Source organism: Mastomys coucha, unplaced genomic scaffold, assembly GCF_008632895.1.
Source record: "Mastomys coucha isolate ucsf_1 unplaced genomic scaffold, UCSF_Mcou_1 pScaffold9, whole genome shotgun sequence".
NCBI lineage: Eukaryota > Metazoa > Chordata > Mammalia > Rodentia > Muridae > Mastomys > Mastomys coucha.
The window spans coordinates 90084739-90100583 of NW_022196915.1; the positions used below are offsets into that span (position 1 = coordinate 90084739).

General features: G+C 39.8%; 1 long non-coding RNA gene across 2 annotated transcripts in view; it reads left to right on the top strand.

Moving 5' to 3' along the window:
* Positions 1-1650: 1650 nt before the first annotated feature.
* Positions 1651-15845, top strand: part of LOC116085062 — a 71155-nt gene continuing 56960 nt past the window's right edge. Inside the window, exons 1-2 of one of the 2 annotated variants that reach the window (XR_004116393.1) lie at positions 1651-1674; positions 11539-11666. This is a non-coding gene — a long non-coding RNA (uncharacterized LOC116085062). Of the gene's footprint in view, positions 1675-1761; positions 1874-11538; positions 11667-15845 lie in introns of those variants that run through there. The other variant, XR_004116392.1, reaches the window with a different exon arrangement.

Consider the following 15845-nt stretch of genomic DNA (forward strand, 5'->3'; position numbering starts at 1 on the left):
ATGAACCCTTGAAGCTGTTTTTCTTCTTAAATTCTCAAGATAGATAAAAATGTTTAAAGCCCTCCAACTCATTTAAATTAATTTCAAGTCACATAAAATCCAGTGCATTGACAGATTCAAATATATGTATAAATATTTGAACTCTGTCTCAACCACCATTATTAGTATGTATTTCTTCTGTGTGAGATTCCACTGTGAACCATGTATTTTTATGGCTTCCCTCGTCCTTTGAAGATCTGTGATGCCCACGGTACTTTTCAGGTATATATTTTAAAAATAAAAACATAACTCTTGATAGCCAAGCACATTCTGAAAACAGAACTTTTAGAAGAAAGAGGAAATGCAGTCGGACTAGCTTGAACCACGTGATCACGATGCTCCTTTGCAGATGAGTTGAAATGTGGTTACTCTGAGGTGTTCCCAAAGAAACCTGAAGAGAAATTGATTAGGTTACACATGGCCAGTGCAGTCTCACGAGTGCTGCGGAGAAATGGAGAAGACCATTTCAGCTTTCCACACACTAATGGGTCTGTCTGGTGGACTCTGAACTAGCTGGCACCTCTTGCCAAAAAAGATCTAGGCACTGTTAAGCTGTCTGCTCAGTCTGGGCAGTGGTGGCGCACGCCTTTAATCCCAGCACTTGGGAGGCAGAGACAGGCGGATTTTTGAGTTCAAGGCTAGCCTTGTCTACAGCATAAGTTCCAGGACAGCCAGGGCTATACAGAGAAAATCTGTCTCGAAAAACAAAAACCCAACAACAACAAAAAGATGTCTACTCAGAGGGGTAACATTGGGCCGAAAAGCCAGTAAGTAGACTGTGTCAATGAACTAATAGGAGATAATATGGAAATACTATGATGGTCTTGTTACATAAACCATGATGCATATAGGCTTATTTCAATGCTTCCTGTTTAAATTTGGACAAATAATTTTTGTTTCTCAGCCTGGATGATTTGATTTATTTTCAAAGTAACTCTCTGGGTAGAGCGTCCCCTAAACCCGGTGCAGTAGCCAGGTGCATTTTAACATCTGCAGCATCTCTCCTGCCGTGTCTGTTCAGAGGCTGCTGCCTTTGGATGGACTCTGTTCAACTGTTTCCTTCTGACTGGCGCGGTCAAGCCCTCCTCCTGTCTGTAGAACGAAAGTGGGGAAGAGGAAAATGTGAGAGCAGCAGAAGCCTACCATCCTCAGAGTGACATACTTAACAAACGTCCCACAGATTTATAATCCTGTCCTGGAGATGGGTTCAAAAAGCTTTCAGATACATTGAATTTTCCCCCATTTCATAAAAGAATGCGTTTCCCACAGTAAAGTATAAGCAACCTATTTCACAGATCTCTGTCTAAGGTGAGCACTGTCAGGATTCTCCAAACCACTTCCTATATGAGCAAAGTTGCTTCCCCTTCTAAGGCAAACCTATACTGAATTAAAAGAAAGCAGGTCAGCGCCCAAACATGAACTGAATGGGGATGACGCCAACAAACATAACGAACTGTGTGGGGAAAAGCCCATGAGGCCTCAACCCAAACAAGGAACTTCGGGCAAGTGTGTAAAGCCAGGAGCCTGGAAGTGGCCCTTCCTAGGGAAGAGCGCTCTGATTGGTCGTCCGTTGCCAAGTGATCAGCCCTGAAAGCATACACACAAGTAACATTCTACGGACCTTAGGAACATATGGTAATAGTAGGATAATCTTACATAAACCTTGATGTGCACAGGCAATTAGTAAAAGGAAAAAAAAAAAAAAAAAAGAGGCCATGAGTTTGAAGGAGAGCAGCGAGGGACATCTGGGAGCGTTTGGAGGAAAGAAAGAAAAGGATGAATGCTGTGATTAAAATATGAGCTCAAAAGTGAGCAATGAATAACAAGAAGGCAGGTCAGTCTCATGATTGAGATCCACTCAGACTTTTAAGAGCTTCTTTTGAAGTTTGTCCGTAGTTATGATGGCTGTACACATGCACATGGTCTCAGTGTTCTTGTGTATATTCCTAGTTTTGTGTTATATGTTAATGATGATTCCTCCCAGCATAGCAATTAAGGTGAAAGCAAGGCATTGAAATTGCTTCAAATACCTCATCACATATTTCCCTATCAGATTAGACACTGTGTTTGGAACATTATCAATTGAATTCAAGCCACTGCTACCTAACAGAAGTCCCCCAGAACCCCGAGAAACCTACAAGCCAAAACAGAGCGAGCCACACAACCCTAGATTTCTAGAAGAGCTGAGGAATCTATTAGATTCCTTTGTACCTTTTCAGCATCTAAGAAGAGCTTCTAAGCTGTCAAATTACCATTTAGTTCACTAAACTAGTACTATTCAAATTGTCTAATACTAGCACAGAATACAGTGTAGAATCCCTTTATACGAGATTTTGTAATGCCATGAGTATCAAAGCTATTGTTATGTATTTTATTAAAATCCAGTCTGTGGTAGATCAGGAGATTAAAAACAGATAAATACAGAACATTCCCTCCACCACAGGTACTTTGAGTGCTGGGATGCAGAACTATGAAACCATCGCCCCCTGGAAGAGTTTAGTGAGCATTACAGTCTCTTACATTTATAACTTGAGCGTCAGAAGCCCCAAGTTAGGGAGAAAATAAACAAATCCATGTGAAATTCAATCTTAAGGACATAGGAAATCCTATGTTTCAACTGTCTGTTCCTCTCCAGTGGCTTTGGTTGGAAAGACCAAAGAAAGGAAAACAAAGAACAAAAGCTAAACTTCCTGCCTTCCTCTCAAGTTCGATATAAAATCTTTGAGTAATTTTTGGAGTTCTTGCTTGATATGATTTTATTTCTGATTGTCTTTTAACTTCCAGGGTTATCTGTCATATTGATTATCATCAGTAAAAAAATATGATTTAAAAAGGTTCTGTAACATAAATATACATTTGTGTTAGTTATTTAAGATTAAAAAACACATCCATAGGCACACAAAGAGGAAAAAGTGATTGAATATAATAGAGATTTGGGAAATAAAATAAGATGTTTTATAGTTATTTGCCCGAGGTCAGTTAACCTTTGCTTTTTGGATCAAGGCTTGCCAAAAATATGAATACAGACTTGGTTTTTAAGTGTGGTCTTCCAAAGTGTATCGATAAAGGAAATGCAAAAAAGCATTGATTTCACTGCTGCCAAAGTGTCCAGACTTCGATCTGTGACATTATTGACCCCATTCCCAGAATAAAAAGTAGCAAAATGTACACAACGGCAGAGCACCGAATGGCGTTGCTCATGCCAACGGTAATTCTCAGAGAGAAGTTGATGTTGCAGATTGGACCAATCCCATACTTCTGTGAAGAAGGCGACGCTACGTGTCAAAACTTACAGTACCAGGACAGTACAGATACATTGATGGCCCATTTTTATTGTTCTCGGATAAAGGTATAACGCATATCCCCCCAGCATAAGCATGTTGAGATTTAACAGTTCTTTGTGGTGGAAATAGGGAAGAGATGTAATGTTGAGCCCAATGATAATTCCTAAGACATATTTCCCACATTTGTGTTTAATAATTCAGAAATATTCTTATATTCTCAGCCAGGAGCTAGTGAAAAGGTAGCGCATGTATTACGATTTTATTTTGCTATTATATGTGAATGGGGGGGTGGGGAATTTAAGGGATATGCACCCCAAATACTGAAGATCATTATATTCTTAAAGTTAGGGTTACCCTTTTCTTCTTCTGCTCTGTTTTCTTCCTATCTATCATATGTATGTTTCTTTAAGGAGAAGAAAATGAAATATTTTCATCCATCTCTGGAATGGTGGTGTGATCTGCATCATCTACTTCCAACATTTTGGCCAGTAAAAGCACCTCAGAACTGTGCTGTTGAATCATAAATAAAGGGGACTGAAAAAAATTAGACACTTTCTCACCACTTCAGGTTACAGAACATTCCCATGTGCCAGAAGATTCAGTACTAGTATTCAGTAATCAAATCAGCAATTAATTAATTAGTTAGTTAATTAATTAGTTAATTACTTAATTAAAATAATGCCAAGTCTGTGATCCCAGGCATGCAGGAGGCTGAGAAGGTAGGAGGCTCACAAGTTCAATCCAGCCTAGGCTTCCGAGTGGGTCCAAGGCTGGTCTGAGCAGCCCCATGCCACTCTGTCCCAAACTGTAGGATGGAAAGGGGACAGGATCTATAGCTCAGTGTATATAGCTCGAATAATATGCTTGGTTAACAAACGTTAGTACCTAGGTTCCATCAACAGTACCACCAGGAAAAAAAGTAGAAAGCTATGTGAACTCGTACAGCATTGCCTCGGAACTACACAGATGGAAACCTTTGTATTTCGAGATTTATTTTTGCTTTACTTATTCTTATTTGTGTGTGATTCTGTATGTTTGCCATGTATGTGTGGGTGCTCGCAGAGGCCAAAAGAGGATGTCAGATCCCCTGGCAAACTGGATTTACAGGCAGTTAGGACCCATTCAACTTTTTTGCTTCCTGGGAACTAACTCAGCTTGGGTCCTCTGCAAGAGCAGCCAGTTAGTCACTGAGCCAGTTCTCCAGCCCTGACAACTCCAGTTTTAAATGTATATTTTTAGAAACAATAAAAATCTAGTGTGCTTGAAAGCAGGTTTGTAGCTGGATAGAAGAGCCAGCCGAGGGTTTTACAATTAGACAAACCTTGGTTTGATTCCCATCTCTTTACATAGAGGCATGATTCTTGACACCCTCCCATGAATCCCAGTGTTCTCTCCAGTTAAAGGTCAATAATAAATGCTGCACAGGGTTTTTCATAAGTCAACTTCTGTGCTGAGGATTTCCTATCCTGTGGGGTGAGCATGTGCTTTTACATGTGTGGGTGTAAGGTGCACATGTGGAGGCATGAAACTGATGTGGAGTGTCTTCCCAGTTCTGGCTCTGCTTCATTTACTGAGGCAGCATCTCCTCACTGAACCCAGAACTCACCTTCTCTGGCTCTTTTAGCATGCCCCAGAGAGCCCTCAACTCTTCCTAGGATTAAAGATAGTCGCTATCCCTCTCCCAGATTTTATTTGGGTTCTAGGGATCTGTACCTGCTCTTCCCTCTTGAGGGGCAAGCATTTTACCCATTGAACCATCTCCTTTGCTCCTGTATTGAAAGAATTTTATGACATAGTTACACACATGTTAAATGCTCAGTAACCAGCTAACATAAAAATAAAAAATACTACAAACAACAATTCTAAAGCTAGAAGACAATGCACAACTGAAGTGAACTGAAAAGATGGGGGAAGGTAATAGGTTACATATAGGAGGTTATGATCAGAGAACAATATATACATGTCTTGAAATGCCATAGTGAAACCCACTAATACATAGAATTAGTGCAAGCTAACAATTATAATTACAATATAATTGCTATTTTAGAGTGGTCCTGGCCAGTTACCCACTGGGGACTCTCATCAGGACCAGACACTGCTCTCCTTGGTCGTCTTCCCTCTGTGAGCCATGCGAGCATGTCTCTGCACCACTGGATCTGCACAGAGACGGGAAGTCATCACTCTTGTTTACTAGCATTTCCTTTGGGGGAAATTGAAGACAGTGCACTCTGCGTTCATCAAAACAAAATGTCACTGGATCTAGTGCACCCAGAGGAAAGAAAGAACATAATGTTGGAATTTTTTGAACTAAGTATGTTTATCAGTGTTAATCAAGCATGGTAGGATGATTGATGCATTCGGTCTTAGAATTACTGAACAAGTAGAAATTCCCACCCAAAAAGCAGGGGAAAAAAAACTTAAATATCACTTTACAGAACATGTGAGTATGTTATGCTTGCTATTTTAAATATCACTTTGCAAAGCATGAAAGCATGTTATGGGTCTTACTTAATTCAATTTGGTCACAAATATTTCTTATATTGGCCAACAAGGTTGGTGCTGAAATAATTTGAGGTCAGCGGGAGGACTCCATTACTATTTTTACAAAGCACAGTTTTGCCAGCTAACGGAACAGGCCCAAACATTTATTAAATAATCATTCTTCCTAAGTAATCCTCAAAATACTTCACAAAGTCTGTCTTGTGAATTCGGGGACCCTTTGGGCAATTTTGAGATATGATAATACTCTGTAACCTAATTCCTATCACATAATATTTGTACTAGGCAAGCACTAATCCTTTTAAACCAATGGCTCAACTCAGAATAGCCTGTGAATAAAGGTGTTGGCTACAGGCAAGACTGGATTCTCACTTTTTGTGTATGCACTGGGAAAGAAGGAGGTGGGATTAGTTCAAACATTTTGCTTAATTCATATGTTTTATATCTTCAGTTTTACAATGAGAACCTACCTCTGCCCTTACACATACCAAGCTACAAGGTGATCACTTCTCCCATAACAAACCATGTTTGGCATTCGTTATGTGAAACGATATCTCATGGTAATTGGAATTGGGATAGTGTATTATACTGCTGTCTCTAGAATATGACCTGCCCCTCTCTGTCTCTCTCTCTCTGTCTCTCTCTGTCTCTCTCTGTCTCTCTGTCTCTCTGTCTCTCTGTCTCTCTGTCTCTCTCTCTCTCTCTCTTTGTGTGTGTGTGTGTGTGTGTGTGTGTGTGTGTGTGTGTGTGTGTGTGTGTGTAATGCTTCTGGAAATATACTATATAATAAATATTATTATCTATAGCAATATAGAGGATAGCCCAGTTTCTCTGTACTGGAGCGTTATAGGTTATTATATCAATGCACTGTAGTGAAATGAAATCTAATGCACTTGAATTAATTAGAGTTTGGTTCTCCTGAGCACTCTGTACATGAGTCCGGCTAGACAAGAAAATGATAAAAAAGGAAAGCAAACACTTGGGTAACCAGCCATTCTTTATACCATCCATTGGCCTTGCGTCATTAATCTAGAGATGCTTATCATTTAATCATCCATCACTTAATTGTCTCCAGCCTCTTGCTAAATGTTCTTTGTATCTGGGTTCATTTTCCAGAATCTAGTTTGTCATTTGGCCAGAATTCTCTCTTCCTTCACATCACAATGGATAAGGCTGTTCACAGATTTTATCTCTATAGTCCACTTCCACACTGATACATTGGGAAAGTGTGGGTACCACTCATGGAGAAGCCAAACTGCTACCCTAAGTGTCCTTGCTTCTTTCAATAATGGAGGCAACTCTAATAAGAAAGGGTCTGTTTGTACAAAAAGAGAGAAATGGGGAGAAAGTGTGTCCTGTTTTCATTCTTTTCTTAAGAATCTAGATAAGTAAGTGCTGACTTCTCAGATGAAGTGCAGTGCCATGCATCTCAAGAGACATTGGCTAGTAGGTCGCATGCATGCGTGACTCTCAGCCCTCCTGTCTCTGTCTCTCTTCTCTCTCTGTCTCTCTGTCTCTCTGTCTCTCTCTCTCACCTCACTCTTCCTACCATCTCTAGTTTTCCTTGATTTTAAAAATCAAGCAGCCCTTCCCTGTTAAATATTACTCTTTAAAACAATTTGATAAATGTGCAATTTTAAGAAAAGCTTCCCAACTTAATAATAATATACTGATTGAGACCTTTCTTATAACATTTTGGTAAAATGTATATGGGTACGTGTACTCTTCGAAACCAGCAGCTTGAAACATTTATCAATTTCCTTTAAAACACATATACCTGTAAATTTAAAGCAATGAGTTTATAATATTTATCCTAAGAAGTGTAAAATTGAATAAAATTATCACGTTATGACAATATATCACAGAATTTTAAAGTTAAGTAAACAAGAATATAGAAATTACTATGCAGCTTCAGTCATTAGAATGATTTTTAAGTACTTTATTTCTAATAAAATCCACCAAAATAAATTATCTACCTAGAGAGATAAAAATCTTACATGCAGAAAAATAAGCATGAGCTAGAATTTAAATATTCCCTCTTTCAATAATAAAAGATGTGTTGTATTCTTTGTTTGATCTACATTTTCTAGTTTCTAATATGAACATGAGATTTCATTAATCACAAAGTAGAGGGGATTTAACATTTAAAGAAAAAAGATTGGTTACCCTAAGCTGTGAATACATGGCTCTATTACTGTCCATTTGCGACATACACATTTTTTTCACATAAGTAAGAGACTTCTATGTGAGACATGTACAAGGGGTTTTCCTCAACAAGAGTTCCTTTAAGGACATCAAAAGAGCTGCTCAGAGGCCTTGGCATGCCGACGGTTGAGGCTTGCCATGCCTGCCTTGCGTTTCGAAACTTAGGCAAAGAGATTTATATTTACCACTTTACAGCAGTGCAGCCCGCTTCCTAGTCTGTGCTCTGTAACACACAACATATTCTGCTCTTACCTGTAGATGGTCAGATGTAGCTCCTCTAGACCACAAAGGAACTGTAAAAGAAAAAAAAATGGCCAGGAGTGTTGTACCTTCTTGGAGAGACTTCCCTGGTCATGTGAACCAGAATCTATGTGGTCACTCTTTCAGGTTCTGCTCAGCCTGCAAAGCCTGCCCACCTTCCAAGGCCAGGATTTCTACACTGTCTTCAAAACCCAATTTAAATGTGTCTTTTCAGCCTGAAGAGGGCCCACAGGGCAAACTGGGAATTAATGTCTTCCTTCTATGCACAGCCACCTCACTGTTTTCATATGGTTAACACAGAGTGGATCACCACGCACGATGACAGATAGCTTGCCCCATTGGAGAGCAGAGAGAAGAGAGATAGGACACTAATATTGACTTAACCCCCAGTGTTCACTAAGCATCATCTGTAATTGGCACTCTTGACAACATATACTATTATCCAACAATCTCAAATGCATGTTATTATCCTCCCCTCATAATAAAAGAAGTCGACTTTAGCGAAGCTACAATGCTTGGCCAAGGAGCTGTGCACTGGAGTGTGGACTCCCAAAGCCCTAGGTTGAAGCCCCAGGTGATGCTTTTTGGAGATTGGGAGACAATCAGGTTTAGATGAGATCATGAGGGTGGATTCTTATGAACCAATGTCCTCTTCTTTTAATCTGTGTCTCCTTCTTCTTCTTCTTCTTCTCCTTCTTCTTCTTCTTCTTCTTCTTCTTCTTCTTCTTCTTCTTCTTCTTCTTCTTCTTCTTCTTCTTCTTCTTCTTTTCTTCTTCTTCTTCTTCTTCTTCTTCTTCTTCTTCTTCTTCTTCTTCTTCTTCTTCTTCTTCTCCTTCTCCTCCTCCTCTTCCTTCTTCTCTCTCTCTCTCTTTCTTTCTCTCTCTCTCTCTCCCTCTCTTCTGCCTCTCTGCCTCTTTCCATTTCTTTCTCTGTGTCTCTGTCTCTTTCTGTCTCTCACATATACATACATACACACACATATTCCCATACAATCACATCAAGAAAGCAGTCAACCAGGAATTACCATATAATATAATATATATGGCAATTTATTGCCATATAGTACCACCACTTGGGAGGAAAAAGGATTAAAAATTCTTGCTTGTCCTTGAGTATACAGCAAGTTTGAGGCTAGGCCAACATGCATAAGTTACAGTATCAATGTTACAGCCACAACCAATCTTTCTGTTTTTAATTGAATGTAATGCCCACTCCACAGACAGAACTCACGTTTGTGACTAGTACTGTTAACTGAGCCAAAAGCGCATAGCTGATGACTAGACCATATGCTATAGGAGAGAACCTAGTTCTGTTAAAGGGACATGTTTTTAAAATGCCCCCATAAGAGGAGAGGCCCTTGGTCCTGTGAAGGTTCTATGCCCCAGTGTAGGGGAATGCCAGGAAGCAGGAGAGGGGGTGGGTTGGTGAGTGGGGGAAGAGGGGAGGGAACAGGGGTTTTCAGAGGGGAAACTGGGAAAGGGAATATCATCTGAAATGTAAATAAATAAAATAACTAATTAAAAAATAAAACAATAAAACCTCAGTGCTACTAAAAAAATAAAAATAAAATAAAAAAACAAAGTGCCCCCATAAGAGTTACCTTTATCACCATACAAGAGTGAATCTTTTAACCTTAATCAGAAAAAAAAAGTTCCTTTTTCAGTAGATGTTAGTAGAGACACTTACAATTGGTCGATTTGCAGAGAATTAGATTGTAGATTGCTCAAGCATAGACAGGACTCTGTCCCCCTTCCCCTCGCCTTAAGTCTCAGGTAGAGACCCACACAGTAAAACGTTGCTCATTTACTAGTTGTGGCAGAGACAGCACACATTTGAACCCACATAGGCTATCACTGCACACAGGAGGCCAGCACATAACTACAAAACAAGACAGCCAAAATCCCAGCATAAACCAAAAGGTGCTCAGGAAATCGCACTTCCAGCTGAGAACTATTGGCAGCTGACGGCTAGTGGGGGAAGCGGAGTATGTTTTCTTTAGGGGTGTGGCTCCTGAGAGGCAGCGCATGCTCTAGTAGATGACCCTACATCCATGCACATGCAGGCAGAACTAAGTAGACTCAGTGGGTTTAAAAAAACAAAACAAAACAACAAAGCAAAAACAAAACAGGAAGTTGGGATAGAAAGTGGTGGAGGATTAGGGGAAGAGTTGGAGAGGAGGGAAAAAAGGTAGATTTTTATCAAAATATATAATGTATTTATGAAATCTCAAACAATAAAGTATTAATAAAAACAAAAGAAGAAAGGAGAAGAGAGAAGCAAGAGGGAAGAAAAGGGGGCATGAGGAACGGGAGGGGATGGGAGGGAAGGCAAGGAGACAGAATGGAACAGAACAGCAGAGAGAAGAGAAGCCATGTCTCATTCCTATGTAGCAAACATATGGAGTTCTAAGGTTACTGAATTCACCGTGTTTTCAGGACGGTGTCTTGGATATTTGTGGCGCTAGTTTGCTCAAGCCAAAGCCTTTACAATGGCTTCAAAGACTTTTTAGGCTTTTGAGATTAGTTGCCGGTGTAACAGGCTTTGATAGTGTAGATGCAGGAGACAGAGGTCATACACAATTAGGCTCAATTAAGCAATCCATTTTAGAACAGCAACTTATAAGATTGAGTTAAGTAATTTTGTTCAAAGCCCAACTGGAATCTCGGTGAGGTGATGCTCAAAAATGTAATCTCTTATACATGCTAAATCATGTGCTTTAAATATATCTTTATTTTTATTTATGTGTATGAGTATTTTGACTGCACTGTGCATATGCAGAATGTATGTACCTGGTGTCCATAGAGGCCTGGAGAGTTCACTGCATCACCTGAAAATGGAATTATAGGTGACTGTATAGTGACATGGAGATAGATACTAAACATCAAACCTGAGTTCTCTGCAAGAGAAGCAAGTGTGCTTAACTGCTGAGCCTAGTCTTCAGCTCCTAGATTGTATGATTCTCTGAGAACGCCTCCCTGATAAATTCAGTTTTCTTGGGAATTTATCCATGGGTTCAAGCAGGGAAGGAAGGCACAAGTAGGCATATATCCTTCATACAAAAATAGCTCTCCTCTACTGGAAGGTTATCTTTCCTAGGACCCACCCTCAATAGGCGTGTAAATGGAACTTAAAAAAAAAAAAAGGAGAGACCATCCAACCATCTATCAACATGGTGATCAGTGGAGGTAGAGAAGAAACAGCTAGATGGACTTCACATTGAACACATTTCTTCTCTTTCACTGTCTTACAGCTTTTATGTTTGTAGAGAAATATGAATGTGGGGGATTCGTTTTCTTCTTTGCTCTGATGATAGAGTTGCAGACTCTACGACCTCTCATCCAAAGACAGAGCAAAGACCCAAGCAAAATTGTCTTCAAGGTAAGAAGTAAGTAGCAGAGAACAGGTCAGTTGGAACATTTACAACTTTCAAACCCGAGGCTGAATTCCTGTGTTTGTCATAGTCCAAGTGAGAAGAGAAGGCTCTGCCCCTGCTCTCCAAGTCTCATGGAATCCTACCTACCGTTTCTTCAAAACGCAACTCAAGCAGTTTCCTTTAACTCTCACATCCTCTCTGTCATCTCTGAGTCTTGTCTCCAGACAAAAATTCTCCCTCCACTGAGTATCTGCAGCACTTTGTTCATCTGCTAATACGAAATGGATCAGGATGTGCTGGAATGGGCATTTTGGTAGTATTTGATCGACATAGTCTCACCCTTCCTCCAGCTCCCTCCATTCTGAGGAGTGATAGGAAATCACCAGGCTTGCAGACTAATAATTATTAAATACGGGTTGTAAATGAAGGTTCCCAGAGCTCAAGGCCTGTAGGTACGTATGTATGTATGTATGTATGTATGTATGTATGTATGTATGTATGGTGTGTGTGTGTGTGTGTGTGTGTGTGTGTGTGTGTGTGTGTGTGTAGAAGCTCACAGCTAACATGGATGTCTTCCTTGCTCAGTATCTACTTTACTTTCTGTGACAGAGTCTCTGAATTGAACCCAGTGCTCTCTAATTCAGCTAGCCAGCTTCTCCTAAGTATCCCTGTCTATATTAAAAGAATAAAATCTGAATGTTGACCCAGGCTTTATTACATCATGCATTATATACATACATTTATATACATCACTTTTTCCCTTTTTAAGTGATTGTTACACTGTGGTTTATTTTGTAACTATAACAATTCATGTTTTACTGGTGATCTTGCTTTCATCACATTATTTATAATTCTTGTTATATGTAAACATTATGGGAGCCAATTTTCAAAATTTCCTTGATGCCATTCATTGCTGTAATCTTTAAAGAATTGCTCTCAAAAAACAGTTTCCATGTGGCATGTGGGCTCTCCTGTCTGTTCCATAGCTTGCAAGCTAAGAGCGGTCCCTAGCTCAGACTTGAAGACAGTGTTATCAGAAAATCTATGAGTGCCTGAGACAGTGGCCAGAGGCAAATAATGTCTCATCTGCACATTGTTCATCCTAATGAAGCATCTCTTCCTCTTACGTGTGCCTATCAAATTATATTTCCCCAAAATACTTATGTTCCCCCTCTAATAACATACACAACTAACGCAGGACATGTTAGTCTAGAAATGTGTCTCTGTGCAAGAGTGTTCTTAAATCTTTCTCTGTTACCCAACGTATTTCTAAGGATGTAAAGGTAGGAAACCATATAAAAATAAGTAGGTAGGAATCTTGAAGAGGAGCCATTATGGGACATTGCTGAAAAATTAAAGGTAAATGTATATTATGAGACATGCTAATAAGGTGGTCAGACACTCTTGAAATTAAGTAGAAATGTAATATAAAGAGATGAACGGAAATTAAATATGAAACCCTGAGATACTTATTAAGCCATCAGCGGCAAAGTAGATGATGATGTCACAACCCGAGGAGAGACGACCCATGCAAAGTTGGACGAGATCCAGTTTGCGCTGTAGATTTATGCAGTTAATTTTGTCCCTTGACTGCATTCAGATGAGCATTTCTCCTCGACATACACCAAGAAAATTGCTGCATTATAGCCGTGTTAATGGTAATCAGCATGCTAATGAGCAACAGAAGGTCATTACAGCCAAGAGAGGTTCAAAGATGTATAACCTACAGGAAACAAGAGCGTAATTCTTCAGGGACTGTGAGTGTCTTGTTTGTAGGTCATAGATTATTTGTTTTGGTCACTGCATTGCACAGGGAGTTTAATTTAAGCTGGAAAAAAAATGAAGCTTTTTGAATTGTGGGAACAGCCTGGCTTAATTAAGAAAAGTAATACCAGATAGCATTAAATATGTGGTTTTAAAATTATATATAAGATTCCAGGATAGTAGTAAATGATGCTTTCCAATGTGGAATTAGTCTTCTACTTTTATGTAGAATGTGAGGTTTGTGTTTGTTTTCTTTCTTTTTTTTTTTTAAGTCAGCAAGTGCTTTGTGGCTTTCTGTCGAGAATGAGGGTCAAAATATCAGAGGTGAAAAGGGGCAATATTCAGAAGTTAAGCCACATTATGTGCAAATAATCTCAGAGTCTCGGCCTTCTGGGGGAATTAAGAGATATTTCATTGTTTACTTCAAATGTGTGTTTGGCTTCAAAAGGTTAAGTATGTATTGATATTGACAAAGGTGGGGTATTCAATCAGAAATACTGCTCTTCTTGCTTGTTAAAAGGCTCAGAGACACAAACGCTGTGGAGACTCCATGTTAAGCTAGGAAGCCCTAGAATGCCCCCAGAAACTTCCTTTCGAGCAAAGATTTATGCTTTGTATTCATAGAAAGAAATCTAACTACTGCTTGTCGCCATTATGTAGACTTTGCTTAAATGTCCCCTTACATGGGGTCAGTAAGCCAAAAAGACACTTTAGGAGTGAACAGCAGTGACAACCTGCATTGTACTTCAAGGAAATATTTTCTTGTCCCAAAGAGGACAAATAAGATGGTTCCTAACACCCATCTACATGGATGACAGTAGATAAGTAGGATACATAAAGGATATATATACATACCAATACATAGTGCACACATATGTGTAACTGACTGGTGTGAAGTTATAAATAAGGAATTCCTGTAATTGCTGCCCTGACAATTCTCTAGAAAAAGAGGTCTGTGTTTTCCTTATGTCTCAGTCTCCCCAAATTAAACACCTTTCCATGTCGATCAGAAACTTCTTGTTCCAGTTTCACAAGATTAAGGAGTAGGCAAGCTCCTAAAGATTCCTCGTTGTACAGAGAACAGTTTCGGGTTTGAATCGGTATGTAGAGGCTGTCTCTTCCCTTAAAAAATCTGTAGCATATATATACTCATACAATCCCCCACCCTGTCACTCAAGAACAACTTGCCTAGGGAAAAAATTAGATTAACCAATTAAAAAGAAATGCCAATAAAAGAGAAAAGAGGAAAACTAGGAACAAAAGAAGGAAAATACAGTGAACCAGGAATATAAGAATAAAAAAAGAAATACTCAATAATTCACCAATACAACAATATGATGTGAAAATATAGTTAAAGAGCAAACTTCTTCCACAAAATAAATACTGGTTTTCTTGCTGAAAAACTTTTAAAGCTGAATGAGACATCCACGCCACTGACTTTGCAAAGGCAGTAAGAATTCATACCCAGCACACCTTAATGTAGCTAAGCACAGACCATTCCGGCTACACAGAGAAAAGTCAAGCGAGTGCATGTCCTGCCCTCAGTCACATCGCTGGCTCCTGCTCTCACCAAAACTTAGAGCCTTCGATGGGTACTAGAGCACATGTAGTCCTAAAGGGAAGGGCTGGCAAGATAGCTCCGTGGGCAAAGGTGCCTGATACCAAGCCAGACAACCTGAGTTCCATCCCCAGAAATCACACTATAGAAGGAAAACAACAGACTCCTGCATGTGGGGGAGGGGGTGTGGGGGGGGGAGAGAGAAAGAGGGAGAGAGAGACTCCCAAAATGAATAAATACAAAAAGAAAAGCAACAGGAGAGACACATGCTGGTCTGAGACACATGCCACACAGGTGGAGGTGTGATGCATTGATCAATCTTCTGATGCTGTGGACCCCCGGCTCTGCTTATGCTCCTAGAACTAGAGAATCCAATAAAATGAGGATTGCTGAGGTCTCCACAAAACCTTTCAAACTCCAAGGACATTTATGACATCTGATTTTATCAACACAACTCCTTACACATTCAAAGTCAGCTAGTTCTGTGTCACCACTTATGTTAGGACTTATCCACTCTAGTTGCAGTTCCCTAGAGACCTCGTATCTTTCAGTTATTCTGTACCCATCTCTGGTTTAAATATAGTTTCTAGTACCTTGCCATGGACTGGGGTCCCTTGTTCCGCGGGACGATGGGTTCTGGCCAGGTGTGCACAGGATTCGGCTTGTCAAACAGACTCAACACAAGTAGTGTGGGATCTGAGTGTATTTCTCAAAAATGACATGAGGCTTTTACAATCATTGCAAAAGAGAGAAATGAAAAATCTGGCAGCTCAGTAGTCGAAGTACATCTGAGGCTATCTAAAACACACTGGATCTAAAACATCAGCCATCTCCTCTGAACTGGCGCAGCACCCCTGGGCTC